Source organism: Lissotriton helveticus, chromosome 3_1 (genome assembly GCF_964261635.1).
Source record: "Lissotriton helveticus chromosome 3_1, aLisHel1.1, whole genome shotgun sequence".
Classification (NCBI taxonomy): domain Eukaryota; kingdom Metazoa; phylum Chordata; class Amphibia; order Caudata; family Salamandridae; genus Lissotriton; species Lissotriton helveticus.
The window spans coordinates 717605976-717621579 of NC_136061.1; positions in this window are offsets into that span (position 1 = coordinate 717605976).

Sequence of the window (15604 nt, forward strand, 5' to 3'; positions counted from 1 at the left end):
TCACTGTCCTCTTCTGCCCCATCGTCTGTGACCAAGAGCATGGTCACATCAGACCTCTCAAACTGTGGTTTGAGGTGGTTCACATAGAGGACCCTCAAAGGGTGCCTAGGAGACCGTAAGTCAACCAGGTAGGTCACTTCGTTCCTGCGCTCCACCACCTCATAAGGCACAGTCTGCTTGTCCTGGAGCACGCAAGGCTCCACTGGCGCCATCACCCACACTTTTTGTCCAGGTTGAAACTCGACCAGAGTGGCATTCTGGTCGTACCTGGCTGGCTTCCAGATTCACCTGGGCAAGTTGCCTGAAACGCCTAGTTTGGTTTCTGAAGGCCAGCATGTAGCTATATACATCCTGGGGGGGTTTACTAGGAGCCTTCTCCCAGCCCTCCTTCATCAAACTCAAGGGTCCTCTTACAGGGTGCCCATACAGGAGCTCAAAGGGGCTGATACCCTAGGGACTTCTGTGGCACCTCTCTGTAAGCAAACAGCAGGCATGGTAAGAGGATGTCCCACTTACACCTCATGGGTTCCTCAAGACCCATAATCATGTCCAAAAGGGTCCGGTTAAATCTCTCAACCAGACCGTTACCCAGGGGGTTGTAAGGTGTGGTGAACTTATAGGTTACACCGCACTCCTTCCACAGCGATTTCATATACCTAGATATGAAATTAGTACCCCAGTTGGACACCATCTCTCTGGGGAACCCCACGTGGGAGAAAATCCCCATCAGTGCCTGGCCCACCACGGGGGCTCTCACCATCTGGAGAGGGTTGACCTCTGGGTAACGGGTGGCATGGTCCACCAAGACCAGGATGAACCTGTTGCCCATGGCTGTCTTGGGATCCAGGGGCCCCACAATGTCAATGCCCACCCTTTCAAAGGGGGTGCTGACTACAGAGAAAGGTTAGAGGGGAGCCTTGCGCTTCCTTCCACTCTTACTACTTCCCTGGCAAGTCTGACAGGTCCTGCAATGAGTATCAGAACTCTTGCGCATTTGAGGCCAGTAGAAGTGGGTGACAAGTCTCCCAAAGGTCCAGTCCTGCCCCAAATGTCCTGCTGAAGGTATATCATGAGCCAACCCCAGTAGGAAGGCTCTGAAGCGCTGGGGTACCACCAGCATATGGGCGGACCCAGGCTCATCAACCTTAGGCTCACTATATATGAGATCATTCTCCCAGTAAATCAAGTGTGACCCAGATGGATCACACTGCTGCCTGGTTTGCTGCCTGTTGCTGCAGCCTACAAGAGAAGGGCACTTTTTCTGCTCCTCACAGAATTCCTCCCTGGAGGGCCCTCCCTCCTGCTGCCATTCGTTCAGCTTAGGTAGGTCTCCCAGTTCAGCTACTTGCTCCCACGTAGGCTCCAGGGTATCCCCCTCAAGATGTGCCTCCTCCTGAACCATGGGAACTTTGAGAGCCGGTTTCCAGTGCCCTCTGCAACTTTTCTTTAAGGCAGGCAACTGGGCCACTGTTTCAGGCCTCAGGTCCTCTTGAACACCTTTACTGGCTGCCATAGACCGAGTGGTCACACAAGCCCACTCAGGTAGACCCAACATCTCCAAATGAGCCTGGCGCTCCACCTCCTTCCAGAGGTAACTTTCCAGGTCATTCCCCAGCAGACAGTCTTCAGCATGGATGGACTTACAATGCCCTTCAAGGAACCTGAGACCCCCCCACTCAAAGGGAATTAGTCCCACCTTGCAGAGGTGCACTGAGTTGTCTGCTGCAACTACAGGGTGAAGTACTTTGGGAATTACCTGCTCCTCAGACACCCACTAACACCTGACAGATGTCAAACTGGCTCTTGTGTCTCTCAGGGCCTCCACCCTCCTTCCATTGATGGTCACCCACTGCCTGTACTTCTTAGTATTGTCAGGCAGAGAGGCTTCCTGGACCATCTCTCGATCTCCTAATGAGACTAGGGTCATAATTGCTTGCTCCTCCCCATTCCAAGGACTCAATTCCTCCTTCAGCGCTACACTCACTAAACCCGGTGTTGGAGCACCAGTGGGTGCAGGTGGTTTCTTTGGGCATTTAGGGGCAATGTGACCCACTTCTTTACAGAAATAACAAGTAGGAGGACCTCTGTGGTCCCGCTTGCCCTTAGGGGACCAGGGCCTCTTAGCCTTGGAGGACTGTGACCCTTTTACCTGGGAACTACTTTGGGGCCCTTTAGGGAACACCTTGTGGTTACCCTTGTCCTCCCCTACCTTCTGCGGTAGACCCTGTACACATTTGGTAGTGGTACCTCCAATCCCCTGGTGGACCCTGGTGCTGGTACAGCGGTCCACCTCCTCAGCAAGCTTACTGGGATCAGTCAGCTTACTGTTTAAAAGATGCTAGCCCAGCTCTGGAACATAGACTACTCAAGTGCTCCCAACTAATTAAATTGCATAAGCCCTTAAAATCAGTTACCTTGCTGCCCATCATCCAACCATCCAGTGCACGCGTGTATGCATTCACACACTCAACCCAAGTACTGTGTGACGGGGCGGTTCCCCTGGTGGAGGAACAGTCACCAGAACTGGACTGGTGGTCCGCCACCCCACTTTTACCTGCTTCCATTCCCTCCCTACAGCAGCATGAATCATACACTCAGGAGGAGTGGGCGGAAAGAGACCCCGAACACTGGTGGCAAAACGAGAAGGTGGAGGTACCTGGTCCCTTTAAGTGGGAGTACACAACGGACGAAACCCCGCCCCTACCGGGGGTCCCGGCGTCAAAAGGGGGAAGAAACCAGGAAGCGACGGACGGCGTTTTCCCGGAGGAGAGAGGAGTATACCGAAGCGGAGAGCAGAGCGAGGAGGAGAAGTACAACCCGGAACAAACCCTGAAGACCGGAGCGGAGTCGGAGAAGCCAGGAGGCCACCGTTTCAACGTGTCGCCCTGCCGCGCTCCCACGGGAGGAGTGTGGCTCCAACAGGTACGGGGCAGAGTGGCGGGCTGGGTGGGACGTCGGGTCCAACCTACGGAGTAGCCTGTATATTTGTATAGCCCCGTGTATAGTCCTCTGACCCTCTCCCCTTTTCCTCGCACGAGCACTCCTACACTTCGGCTGTATAAATTCACCATTGCATTAGGTTACCCTCACTCCCGGTCCTTGCTTTACCCTAGTCCCAAACCCTCCACTTTTTCGTCCCTCTCTCTCCTTTCCTTACGGCGGCGACAACCGGAAACTGGGAGAAAAGCGGATACCTGACCTCATTGGAAGCTGGAGCCCTTACGGAAGCCTGCCATCGACCCGGCCGCCTTTGCTAGAGAGAGAATCACTAGCCGAAGGAGAAAGTCTTACATAAAAATAAAGCCTTCCCTTAAAACCTTCTTCAAGGTCTCGGACTCTATTTCTACTTCCCCTACCCCTCCTGTCTCTCCGTCCCTCACCAACCCGGGACAAACTGGATTCCTGTTTCTTGAAGTTCCTGAACTACTGCCTGTGTTGTTCAGGAGTGAGCCCATACCTGAGGCATAAAGCCTCCTTCATGTTGACACAGGTCAGAGTTCCGCCCTCTCTAAAGGAAGTAAAACATCCCTCCCAGAAGCCTCAAAGTGTTTCTATAGGCCTGCACCCCCCCCCCCCCCCCATTGCTTCTCAGGCACCTCATTCATCCTCAGTGCAATCTCATATGCTGTGAGCCACGTATAAATATCATCACCCCTTTGGTAATCTCGCACTAAGTCTTTGGGAATGTACACCTTAACCGCTGGCACTGGTTGTGTGCTGCCACCATTCGCATTGGCTCCGCCTGTTTAACCTTAATGTCCAGTTCCCTCATGAGCCAAGAGAATCTTTTTCTCTTTTTCTCCTCCAAGGCGAGAGCGTTCCTGCTCTCCTCTGCTCGCTTTTCCCTTTCAATGAGCAGCTTCTTCTCTTCTGCTGGAGGCTTAAGTTTAAAACCTCCAACTCTTGCCCTCTGACCCTTTGGTTTTCCTCCATTTCCTATAGGGAAAAACTCTTCCCTGAATGGTTACTACCAGCCCCTGAGGCTGGTCCTTCCACCGCGAAATCCTGTGGACCAAATCCATTCCATGGGTCATCCTCACCCACCTCAGCATCACCTGTCTCCTGAGCCTCTTTGGCTTCCCACCAGGCCCTCAAGGCCATTTGCAGCTCCTCCTTATTGGCGCTACTTTCCATGGGACATCCGAAAGTTCTGCAGAATTGCCTGAATGGATCAACTTTGTAGGTAAGCAATGCCTCAATGACAAATTCTGCAGCCTCACTGGCTTCTTGACTCCTGTGAGACATGATGTGTGGCTTAAAGGTCACCCAAAAATAGAACCAAAAATAAAAAAAACACAATATGTGGTTGCATCGTGGTCTATGCTAAACTAGTGATGTACACCAATCACTATGAGTGAATTTGCAAATACACGTTCAAATCCCAAAACACTCACCATCAATGTTAGAACTGGGGGTCTCTAGTTGGCTGAGGTAGGTACCTTATTCCAAATGGGACCCTTGCTTCTAAGTCAGGGAAAGGAAGGACACCTCAGATAGCCCCTGCTCACCCCCTTGGTAGCTTGGCAAGAGCAGCCAGGCTTATCTCCAAGGCATATGTATAAAGTATTTGCAACCACGCTCTCAGTAACCCAGTGATAACACCAGAAATAGACTCCACACGAGTTTTAAAAAAAACAATTATATGTTTATAAAAAAGATATACGATGAGACCACACGATAAAAATCCAACATATGCGTATTTGTAATATTTCACCTTGCAGGTTATTAGGCCAGCAAGCCCTTGTAGGTTCTTGCAGTAATAATGAGCAATTCTCGATGACCCAATGCAGTCCTTATACAATGCTATGCAGTTCGTAATGCAAGAAACAAGCACTTTGTGATGTCAAAATAATGCAGTTCGTAATGCAACAATCAGGCAGTTCGTAATGCCAAAATAATGCAATTCGTAATGCAGCAATCAGGCAGTTCGTAATGCAAAAATAATGCACTGCGGCACCGATCGTGGTGCTCTGGACAGTCTCAATGCCACTCTTACTGCTACTGCCAAAATATACCCCCAACACGGTTATGATGGAAAACAAAGTGCAGCTCCACACTCTGGCCCCGATACTGCCACTCCTTGGCAAGTACGGGCCGCAATCCCGACTTGAGCAGAGGCTCGCGCTGCAGAGATGGGAAAGGCTGAAAGCGTCTTTCTCGTACCCTGTACCCCGCACCAGGCGGCGAAACAATCAAGCTGGCTAAGTGTTACCCGGGGGGTATGATCTCACTCTCCTCTCCTCTCCTCTCATCGCGGCTTGGGCCTCCAATGCGACTTTGTTGATCTTGGACAGTGGAACCTAGACCCCCGACTGTGATGGTTCGAGGTCTCTCCTTGTCAAAGGCAGGCTCGTGCCGGCGACTGTGAATTCTCACAGCTCCTCTGGGTATGCTGGTCCGGGCCGATGGCAATGATGATTGCAGCTCTTCTAGTCACGCTGTCGATCGAATCAGAGAACAAGACTGCTCCGGGACTCATTGTAACGGGGCAATTTCTCACAAAGGTCTCAGGCTGCAGCAGGGCACACGCACACAGCGTCGCTGAGACTCACTTAAGATACGGGTGCACACGATCACAGGACAATCCCCACGATGGTCTCAGGCTACACGAAGCACATGAACACAGCGTCGCTGAGACTCACTTGGACTCCAGGTGCACACGATCACAGGACAATCCTCACGAAGGTCTCAGGCTGCACGTAGCACACACACATAGCGTCGCTGAGACTCACTTGGACTCCGGGTCACGGGACAGTTCTTACGAAGGTCTCAAGCTGAAAAAAGCCCACACACAGCATCGCTGAGACACACTTGGAAGCTTTTATGTTCTTGAGTTTCAACAACAAGGACCCAGCTCTCCTCGGGCCCTTGGGGACAATTTACTTTAGGACACAGCAAAGTCCTTTCAAGCAGTGGGACACAGCACACAGCAAAGTCCCTTAGTCTCTCCTTAGTTAAACCATCAAACTGCAGGCCAGCCTCAGAACACACAGCAAGGGTCAGTCCTTCTATTCAGCCTTTTTAGCTGTTCTTCCTTGGCAAGTTTCCATCATTTTCAGTCTTGATCATTCCAAAGACCAGGGGTTTCAGCTCTCATAGTTATACTCCTAAATGTATTTGAAGTCTTTGTGTTCAGGGGGGCACTGCCCTCTGTCCAAACCTGTTCTGGGTGTCTCCCTGACAGTTACACCTTCTTCCTTTGATAGTGGGGGTCTGGATCCTCAATCACTCAGCAGGAGATGGAGCCATTGTTTTATGGCAGCAGCCCAGGCCTCTTCCCCTCCAGGGACTACTCCTCCCCCTACACTCCAGATGCAGGTCATCCTGTTGCTGTCGCACCTTCTGTCGCACCTTCTCCCCTGGGTCAAGACATTCCCCAAAGCCTATCTCATTCAAATCCAGACAGTCAATCTAGAACCAGGCAGAGACACACAGAATTGTTAGAACAAAGAAACCAGCCACTTCTAAAAGCGCGGTTTCTAAACACACAATGCAAAAAACACCTTCACAAAAAGATGTATTATTAAATTGTGAGCTCAGGCACACTAAATTTCACCTCTCTCCTATGGGCAAGATGGCCTTGCACAGTGAAAAATGAAATGGAGAGTACTTCACTGTCAGGACATGGTATACACCTCAGTACATGTCATACCTTTCACATACACTGCAACATGCCCAGGGGGCACTTTGGGCCTACCATAGGGGTATCTGATGTGCATGAAACGGGAAGGGTAAGGCCTGGAAAGTGCACGTGCCAGGACAACAAGGCAGTTTAACAAACTGCATGCAGGCACTGCAGTGGCAGGCCAGAGTTCTTTCTTTAGAGCTACTTGTGTGGGTGGCACAATTAGTGCTGCAGACCCACTAGTAGCATTTGCATTACCAGCCCTGGCACACATAGTGCACTTTACTAGTGCACTATGTGTGCCAGCCCTGGCACACATAGTGCACTTTACTAGGCACTTTTACTAGTAATGCAAACATACCACTCATGGACAACCAAATACCATAATAATTTATACAGAAAGCACTTGCACTTTGACACTGATCAGCAGTGGCAAAGTGCCCAAAGCATCTAAGCCAGTCAAAGGCAATCCATCACAGCATCAAAAATAGAGGAAGTAGAGACAAAAAGTCAGGGGTAATCATGCCAGGAAATGCCAGGTCTAACAGGAAGAGAGAGGGATAGATATTAAATAAAAAAGATCAGAATTTTATTTTAAGGACAAGGGATTGGAAGATTGAAAAACAGGCCCCAGAACCATAACCAGACAAGAAAAACAAGATGGCCGCACCCATTTGTGACCGTGTGGTGAAGTTTGCACAATATTTCCCCCTGAACACGCAATACGCGTTGCCGATAGTCAGAAATGTCTCGCGAGCATGCGGAACAAGAAACTCCGCATGCTCGCGGTACTCCGCGTAGTGCAGCAGAGGTTTTTTACTGCTTCACGAAGTTCTGCGTAACACGGCTACTCCAAACTATGCCCGGGCTTCATAGTGGGGCAGGTGCAATTCTTTGTTGCCTGCGCTTCTCTGGTCGGCTGCTCCTAGGAACGAGCCTCATAGTCTTTGGGGTGCTGCGCAGCAACTCAGACAGTGGTGACATCAATTCTTTAGGGCGACAATGCGGGGGACAATCTGCTTGCCCAGTCGACTTGTGGCCGTGCTTGTGGTCATGCCCTTCTCTCCTCATTGGGCCCTTTACACCCAAACTTGCTTCGGTTATTCGCTGACCCCTTCCTTGGCATGCTCTCGTGCTCAGCCTCTGCTGCACCCTTTATTTGCAGCCCGCAGGGGGGTTTAGCTGCCTTTCTTCTAGGGTCGTAGACCTATATTTGATATTCACAATAAATCAATTATTTGAAAGATATTAGTACATAGGAATTAATCCTGAGCAGAGAAAGAAAAACGTTCTTGTCTACACATAGATATACAATGCACCCATCAAATGTTCCGAAAGATGCTCATATCGAACATCAACATTTATTTGAATATATACAATTACATAAAAATACTTTATACATACATCAAAAGAGAATACTGCCAGGCGCAGTAGCAAAGTGCAAAGAAAAGTGCTCGTGTAAAAGGAAAGATCGATAAAAGAATTAGGTAATTCACATAAGAGAAATAAGGTACAATTCCTTATAACAGAAACCTGACCCAAACAACTAAATCAAAACAATTCCTTTTTACAATTTACAATGGACAGGGAGGGAGGTAGGGAAAGGATTCAGGTTTCCAAAAATTGGGGTGGAAGGATGTCGACGTTTCGACCCTGGCGCATTGGTGGGTGGGTTAACACCTCAGCTACGGGTCTTCATCAGGACTAGGACGGACAGGGAAACCTGGGGTAAAGATGAATGAATCATCAGTTCAAAACTGTCATATGGATTAAAAAATTCAAAAGACCAACAAATGGGTAGGGTACATTACCTAAGACGTAAAAGGCAGCACTTCAAATGGATGAGCCACCTAGGAATAAACAAGAACAATGGGCTAAGTGCCAAGATTCAAATATTGGCACTAAACTGCTCTGTGGAGTACTCTTTAAAAATAATGAGAGAAAAGGAACACGCACTCACCAGTCAATGATGTGCTCCACCAGTGAAAGATACATATACCAGATCACCTCAAGTCTATCAATGACGAGGTTTGTTGAAATTCAATTCCAAGAGCTACAACATAAAAAGGGGGGAAATATAAGTCTTATGTACAGACCACACGAGTGATAAGTGCACAAACAAACCCCGGTGTGCCCAACTCACTGTATGAGTGTATTATTTGGAAGGCACTCAAAAATCGATTGTGCAGCAGGAAAAACGAATCTCCCCGTCAGTTCTAGAGAAAATATATACATAACACCATATCAGTATGGTTTTGGGTGTTAGAGACTATAATGCCTTCCCAAGGGGGCATGTCACTGATTAGGCATACATGTTAGAGAACCGGCACACAAATGCGATAGCCACAGGTAAGGAAACAAAATATATGGAATTCTTTGCGCAGTCACTCGTTAGGCTCTGAAAACAAACAATACAAAAAACGCCCCATTAGTTTAAAAACGGTGTTCGCGGGTGCAATCGTAATGCCTTCACGAGCATTTGGAAAAGATATATTTATCCCCATTGCGCCTACCTTTAAATATTCAATTTGTGGGTTCACTTCATATCCCTAAAACGCTGTGAAGACAAAACCGCATCCGGACAAAGGGCAGACCGCATTCTCGCCACCTGCCCGCCTGATGAGCCAATCAGCACAGTGGCGAACCACCCAACTGCTGCACCATTATGGTAATCACACTACTCACGCCCCTTGCGGGGCTTATCTAGGCAAACCCCCGGTTGCACAGGCCCACAACCGCCCGAAGGACTACTGGGGCGCCGACACGGGTTCCTGGACCTCCCATGAGGTCCTAGGTTAGGCTCTGGCACCCCTATGTGCCCGCTGAAGTACAGTGTTGCACCTCTCTGCTTCCGGATTGCCCTGTAACTCCGCCTGCAACGAAAAAAGAACACATTAAAGCTCCCTCAGGAGCCCCCCCCTAGCTGACACTCTGGGTTAGAGGTAGGGAGGGAAAAGAGTGTCCCGAAGTAGTACGCGCGACGTCCGGAGCGGCAAAGAGGCCACAACAATGGCGAGGGGGGAGATATACCCTCTCCGTGCCTGCCGCCCCGGACGCGCGTCACTGATCCGCCCACCTCCACCGGGCAACGCCTGCCCTGGGGAGGGGAGCTGACCACACCAGGGGCGGGGGCAGCCCTCTGTGACTAAGGGCCCGCCCTCCTGATGGCCACCGTGTGGCCTCGGGCAGACACATAGTCACATCAGGGCCACAGGAACCCCCCGCCCCAACATATCCAACATCCCGCAAATAACACACAGACACAAGTGTTAAGATTGGGAAAAGTTGCTGCAGGTTTATTATTACATCCAACATTATGTAATCACGGTGGGTTATCTTACGGGCAATCCAAGGGCAGACTGCATTCTCGCCACCTGCCCGCCTGATGAGCCAATCAGCACAGTGGCGAACCACCCAACTGCTGCACCATTATGGTAATCACACTACTCACGCCCCTTGCGGGGCGTATCTAGGCAAACCCCCGGTTGCACAGGCCCACAACTGCCTGAAGGACTACTGGGGCGCCGACACGGGTTCCTGGACCTCCCATGAGGTTCTAGGTTAGGCTCTGGCACCCCTATGTGCCCGCTGAAGTACAGTGTTGCACCTCTCTGCTTCCGGATTGCCCTGTAACTCCGCCACAGCCCGGCCGGCGGCCACCGTCGCCGCCCGGGCTCCCCACCACTTCGCTACTTAGGAAACCTGCAACCCTTGCTCTGCAGAGCTTCTCGTCAGTCCAATAGGAACAAGACCAAAACGACAGGTGAGCGGTGGACCCTTTCCACCTCAAAGTGACTTTAGATCCTGACATGAAAATCACATGCCTGATGAAACCCAAGCCCCTCTGACACTAACCTGCAGATACCCCCGGGACCTTATTCCTTACAACATTAGTGTAACCATCCCCGGTTCGTAAGGTCATACTACCAGGAAAAGACAAAGTGATGAGGAAGGGCCCCTATTGCTGAAGGCGCCTCATAACATACAAAAGGCGTACCAGCACATGCCACTGAAACTCAACCACACGCCTCACAAGCGTCAGCAGACTACACCCAGGATAAGTTACAACCACTGCTGTACCGCCGTCCTCTGCATAACATCGAGAACGTGTGCTTACGTTGAACACTTGTGCTGCTAAACTCAAAAGATCACAAGGGCATAGGAGGGATCAATACATATATACAATATAACTTGGGTGATGTCCCATCATATGCTAATACAGGATTGTAAAGGTATAACAGCAGGCATCGCCTGCCCTCTTGGGTTTAGTCTGGAAGCAGCTCAGGCCATGCTACCTCTAAGATAGCTTGTCTGTAAGGTTGACTTACGACCACTACCAAGGGATTGTTGGGACTGAAACCAAGTGCCCCCTTAAGATCCTGACCTGCATAATGACACGCCTGTTGAAACCAATTCCCCTCTGACACTAATCAGCATATACCCCCGGGTACAATCCCTCTACAGCAATAGTGTAGCCTATCCCAGTACGTGAGGTCATACCCCTGGTAAGAGACAAGGTGTAGAGAGGGCCTCCCCTGCTGATATCGCTCCCTAATCTGTACGATGGGAGAACCAGCGCATGTCACTGAGACCCACTACACACTTTCACACAAAGTATCAGCAGCCTACACCCAGCAATGTACAACTTCTGCAGAAGCGCAGTTCTCAGAATTAAACCGTAAACTGTGATTTGTTTATGCTTGTACCACTATACTCACGAAACGGACAGGGGATATTTCAGTGCGCAATGCATAAATTTAGTATAACTTGCGTGATGGACTTACATTTGATATACAGGATTGCAAAGGAACAGCTGGTATCACATGCCCCCTAGTTTCGCCTGGAGGCTGCTGAGTCCATGGTACCTCAGGGATAGCTTGTCTATAAGGTTGACTTACGACCCCCGCCATGGAGATATATTAAACTGGACCAAGGTGCCCCCCTACTTGGCGACATGAAACGTCGGGCCAGCTTCTCACCTTGGGAAGGGCACGAAGGAGTCTAAAGGATACTCAGGTTCATTCACGAGGCTGTTCAACGCAAGCCAGGGGAGCCCAACCATACTAACCATGATGGTGTTAGGATACCCGATAGATCATTCTGAGTTTTCTAATAGCTGTTAAAACTTTTGAGCAAATTTATCTTGAGAGTCTTCAAGGGGCCCACTTCTTTAGGTATTCTTGGCAGCCCAGGCTCAGGCTGTGGTCGCAACATAGATTCACTTGTACGTGAATGAGTGTAACACTGCAGGCTGTAGGCACTACATTCTACTGAGAGGCAGCAGGTGCTCCCGAACTGATGGCGCCGCAGATGGGCTGCCTTCAGATTCCAGTGCCTTGGATAAACAGACAGAAACAGCAGTATTATGGAAGAGCGAAACGACTATAGTCATGTGACCTTTCTTCTCATAGGTTAAGTTAACAGTGCAGGTCCCGGGATAGTACCTATAACAGGACTAATTACACCTCTTGGTTAAGGCCCCAGGATATTGATATGCGCAAGGGGTTATTAAGAACCTATTAGCTTAGGGCTAGACCTAGAATGAGCTAATTATCCTAATTATGGCACATCATAGACGGTCTTCCATACAGTCAAACCTTGTCATGACAGTACAGCATATAATACCCAGAAGGGAGGGCCCCTCCCAATTGAGCGTCACAGGAGTAAGCCCAGCAGGAAATCTGTAATATGTACGATATTAAGGTGCAAATATAATTTCCACACAGCCATAAAAGAGTCACATGACGCGGCTCGGGGCTCCCCATAGCACACATAAGCGTGTAAAACTATGGAGAGCCTGTTCTGCTGAATTAGAACAGACCCAAAAGACGCCAAATACAAGAAGAGTGACTGAAAATTAACACCTTTGGCACGCTGATTCCACACTGTTGTGGTCTACGTACATACTGTACAGACAGTCGCGGCACTATCTTGTTTTGAGATAATGTTAGATGGAGTCCCGTAAACGCTCAAATGACCTTACAAATGCGCAAGAGCAGGTGTCCATTCACATACATGTACACTGCGGGTGACAGGCGCTCATTCCCATGTACGCTGCGCACACCTCACATCGCATCTGTTCCATGCACTCCTCTGCAAGGCCACTCATTTACATGCCCCTCATATACATGCCCTCCGACCACAGCATGCAGGGTTTGTTGCGTCGCACATCCCCTACAAACAAGCACTCAGTCCCATGAATACATATATCATGCAGTGGACGGCTTGCTCTAGTATGGCCCCACAAAGATGGGCACTCAATCGCATAAATAGTTTAGCCACAGCATACCAGATCTGTCCGCTGGTGGCCTGAAACACTGCACATCTCCTGTACACCAGTAATTGGTTGTGTGTACATATTGTCCACACTATGCAGTAGCATTTGCTTGGATGATGTATCGCATATGTCCTAGAACTGGATACTCGGTCACCTGACATACTGATCACCTCATGCATAGAAGGCTTACTGTTTGTCTGGAAGAACCCAAATCTCTTAACATGGGTCCTCAGTTACACGTACACATTAATCACAACATACAGTTCTAGCTTGCTGCTTGCCTTATGTATCACACCTCTTGCACAGGGGCACCTAGTCACACGTACACATAGCGGCCTTATGCAGAGTACACTCGCTGATGGTATCGCACCTCAACTGCCGGTACTCAAACCGTATACACACTCAGTATATCATCTAAACTTACATGCAGGCACTCAAGGGTATGTACCTACTGAGTATACATACAGAGTCGGCTTGCTGCTAGCCTCGTTGCCTCACACGCACACGAGCACTTCCAATACAGGTGTACACAATCCCCGATGGCAGAACATAGCTAGAGTAACATTGAAACGCTACCGCTCACCACCTTTCCTAGGCAACTGTGAACGGTTCTGTCTAATATCGGATTATTAGCAAAGAGTAAATGTAATGCAACATGACTCTCAGTGATGCGCGCAGACACCTATGGGCAAAGTTTGCGCTATAAACAACCCCCTTAACTAAACGAAGCTACAGCTCATGACCCGCAGCCTGATGGAAGCATAGCCATGGCTAGAATTAATGAAAATCGGTTCTTATAAGCGGCACTCTGACACCTAGGAAATGTTTGCGCCAGATAAGGTGCGATTGTGTAACATGCACACGCCACTCATCTCTTGAAACACAGCTTTGTAATCTGTACACTTGTAAACTCCTCTTCCTGTCTCATTACTGTCCCTAGGTGAAGCGCTCTACCGCCTTCAGGAACACAGTGCGGGGGCAGAAGGCGCACTGGAGTTGCTACCAATCCTACCACACTGTCTCCATCGCCTCCTGCCACTGGAATAATCACATCTGCATTACTTGTCTAACAACGCATCATGCCTGCTGGGAGGCATAGCCCTATACCCCAGTCGATGCAGCAGGGCAGAAAGACCCCGTGAACGCTTCCCATTCACAGGCAGCGAAGCGAGGCTGGACAATTTAGAAGACAAAATGAAAAGAAGCCTAAAGCGGCCTCTGTGTCCAACGGCAGCTGTTGGACAGGCCACATGAAGGGCTCGCTCCCTCCCCGCAGGACAGGGCCCGGGCCACCGTCAGCACCATTGCCCGGCCCAGCCGCCATCTTGGACACGGCACCACGCGGCCGCGCGGCCTCAGCCCGACCCCAACCCTGGGCCTGGCCAGGCCCCGACATCCCGGCACCACCCTCCACCCAGGAGGTGAACGGACCACTTGGCAGGTCAATGGGAGTAAGAAGTGTCGATGGCTCTCCCCCGCCAGGTGCCGAGCACCCCCAGCCTCCTCGGGCGCTGGCTCCACTCCCCTGCTGGGTGTCTGGACTCCCTCATCCCAGACCTCCCGACCTCCAAGAGCGAGGGTCCGGACATCAAAGGGCGCCAGACCTATAACTGAGGCCGCCCCAGGACAGGAAGGCAGTTGTATCCTGGAGTCGAGAGACACCGCGACGAACTCATCCTTGACGGACTGCTGGCGCTGCCACAGCCCTGCCTTGTGAACTATTGTCCTGCCTGCTGGCGCTGCCGCGGCCCTCTGCAACCTTCATCCTCGTGGGACCTGCTGGCGCTGCCGCGGCCCTCTGCAACCTTCATCCTCGTGGGACCTGCTGGCGCTGCCGCGGCCCGTTGTAACCTTCATCCTCGTGGGACCTGCTGGCGCTGCCGCGGCCCGTTGCAACCTGCATTCTCGTGGGACCTGCTGGCGCTGCCGCGGCCCGTTGTAACCTTCATCCTCGTTGGGACCTGCTGGCGCTGCCGCGGCCCGTTGCCACCTACGACCTCTTCGGGACCTGCCGGCGCTGCCGCGGTCTGACCCATCCGAACACCGAGCTCGAGGATTGTGAGCTATCACCGTTACACCTCCGTACCCGTGGGTACCAAGACTGTCCCGCTACCCCCTTCCCTTACTAGAGACTAGAATTGAGAGGATCATCGTGTCCTGATCACCTTGTATCGTACCACTCTACTACCAGAAGTGCCTATAAAAGGTGTTACCCTGATCTTTGTGTGGTGTCCATCTGTGGGGGGGAAGTTACCTGTCTGTGCGATCACTGTGCCCGGCCGACCCTCCAGGTCCCCGTCTAACATTGGTGGCTAGCGGCGCGATCCGAACCAACGCGTACCGTACAGACAGTAACTCACCCTACGACTAAAACCACAATGACGACCAAAGAGAGCGGATCGGCGGAGAAGTTCCAGATGGAAAAGCTGGAAGAATACAACCACCGAGAGCTCAAACAATTTTGCATGGACTTAGGCATTGCTACCACCGGGCTAAGCACAAAAGAAGACTTCAAAAACGCCCTAGAGGCCTGGACAGAGACAAATACCGCAACCCCCCGGGACCCCGCAGCCCCGGAAGTCAACACCACCCGGACGGAGGAACGGAGAACAGGCCCTTCCCGTGAAGAGATCCAAGAGCGGGAAAAAAATAGATTACACGAGTTAGACTTGGCACGACTCAGATTAGACGGAGAATTGAAA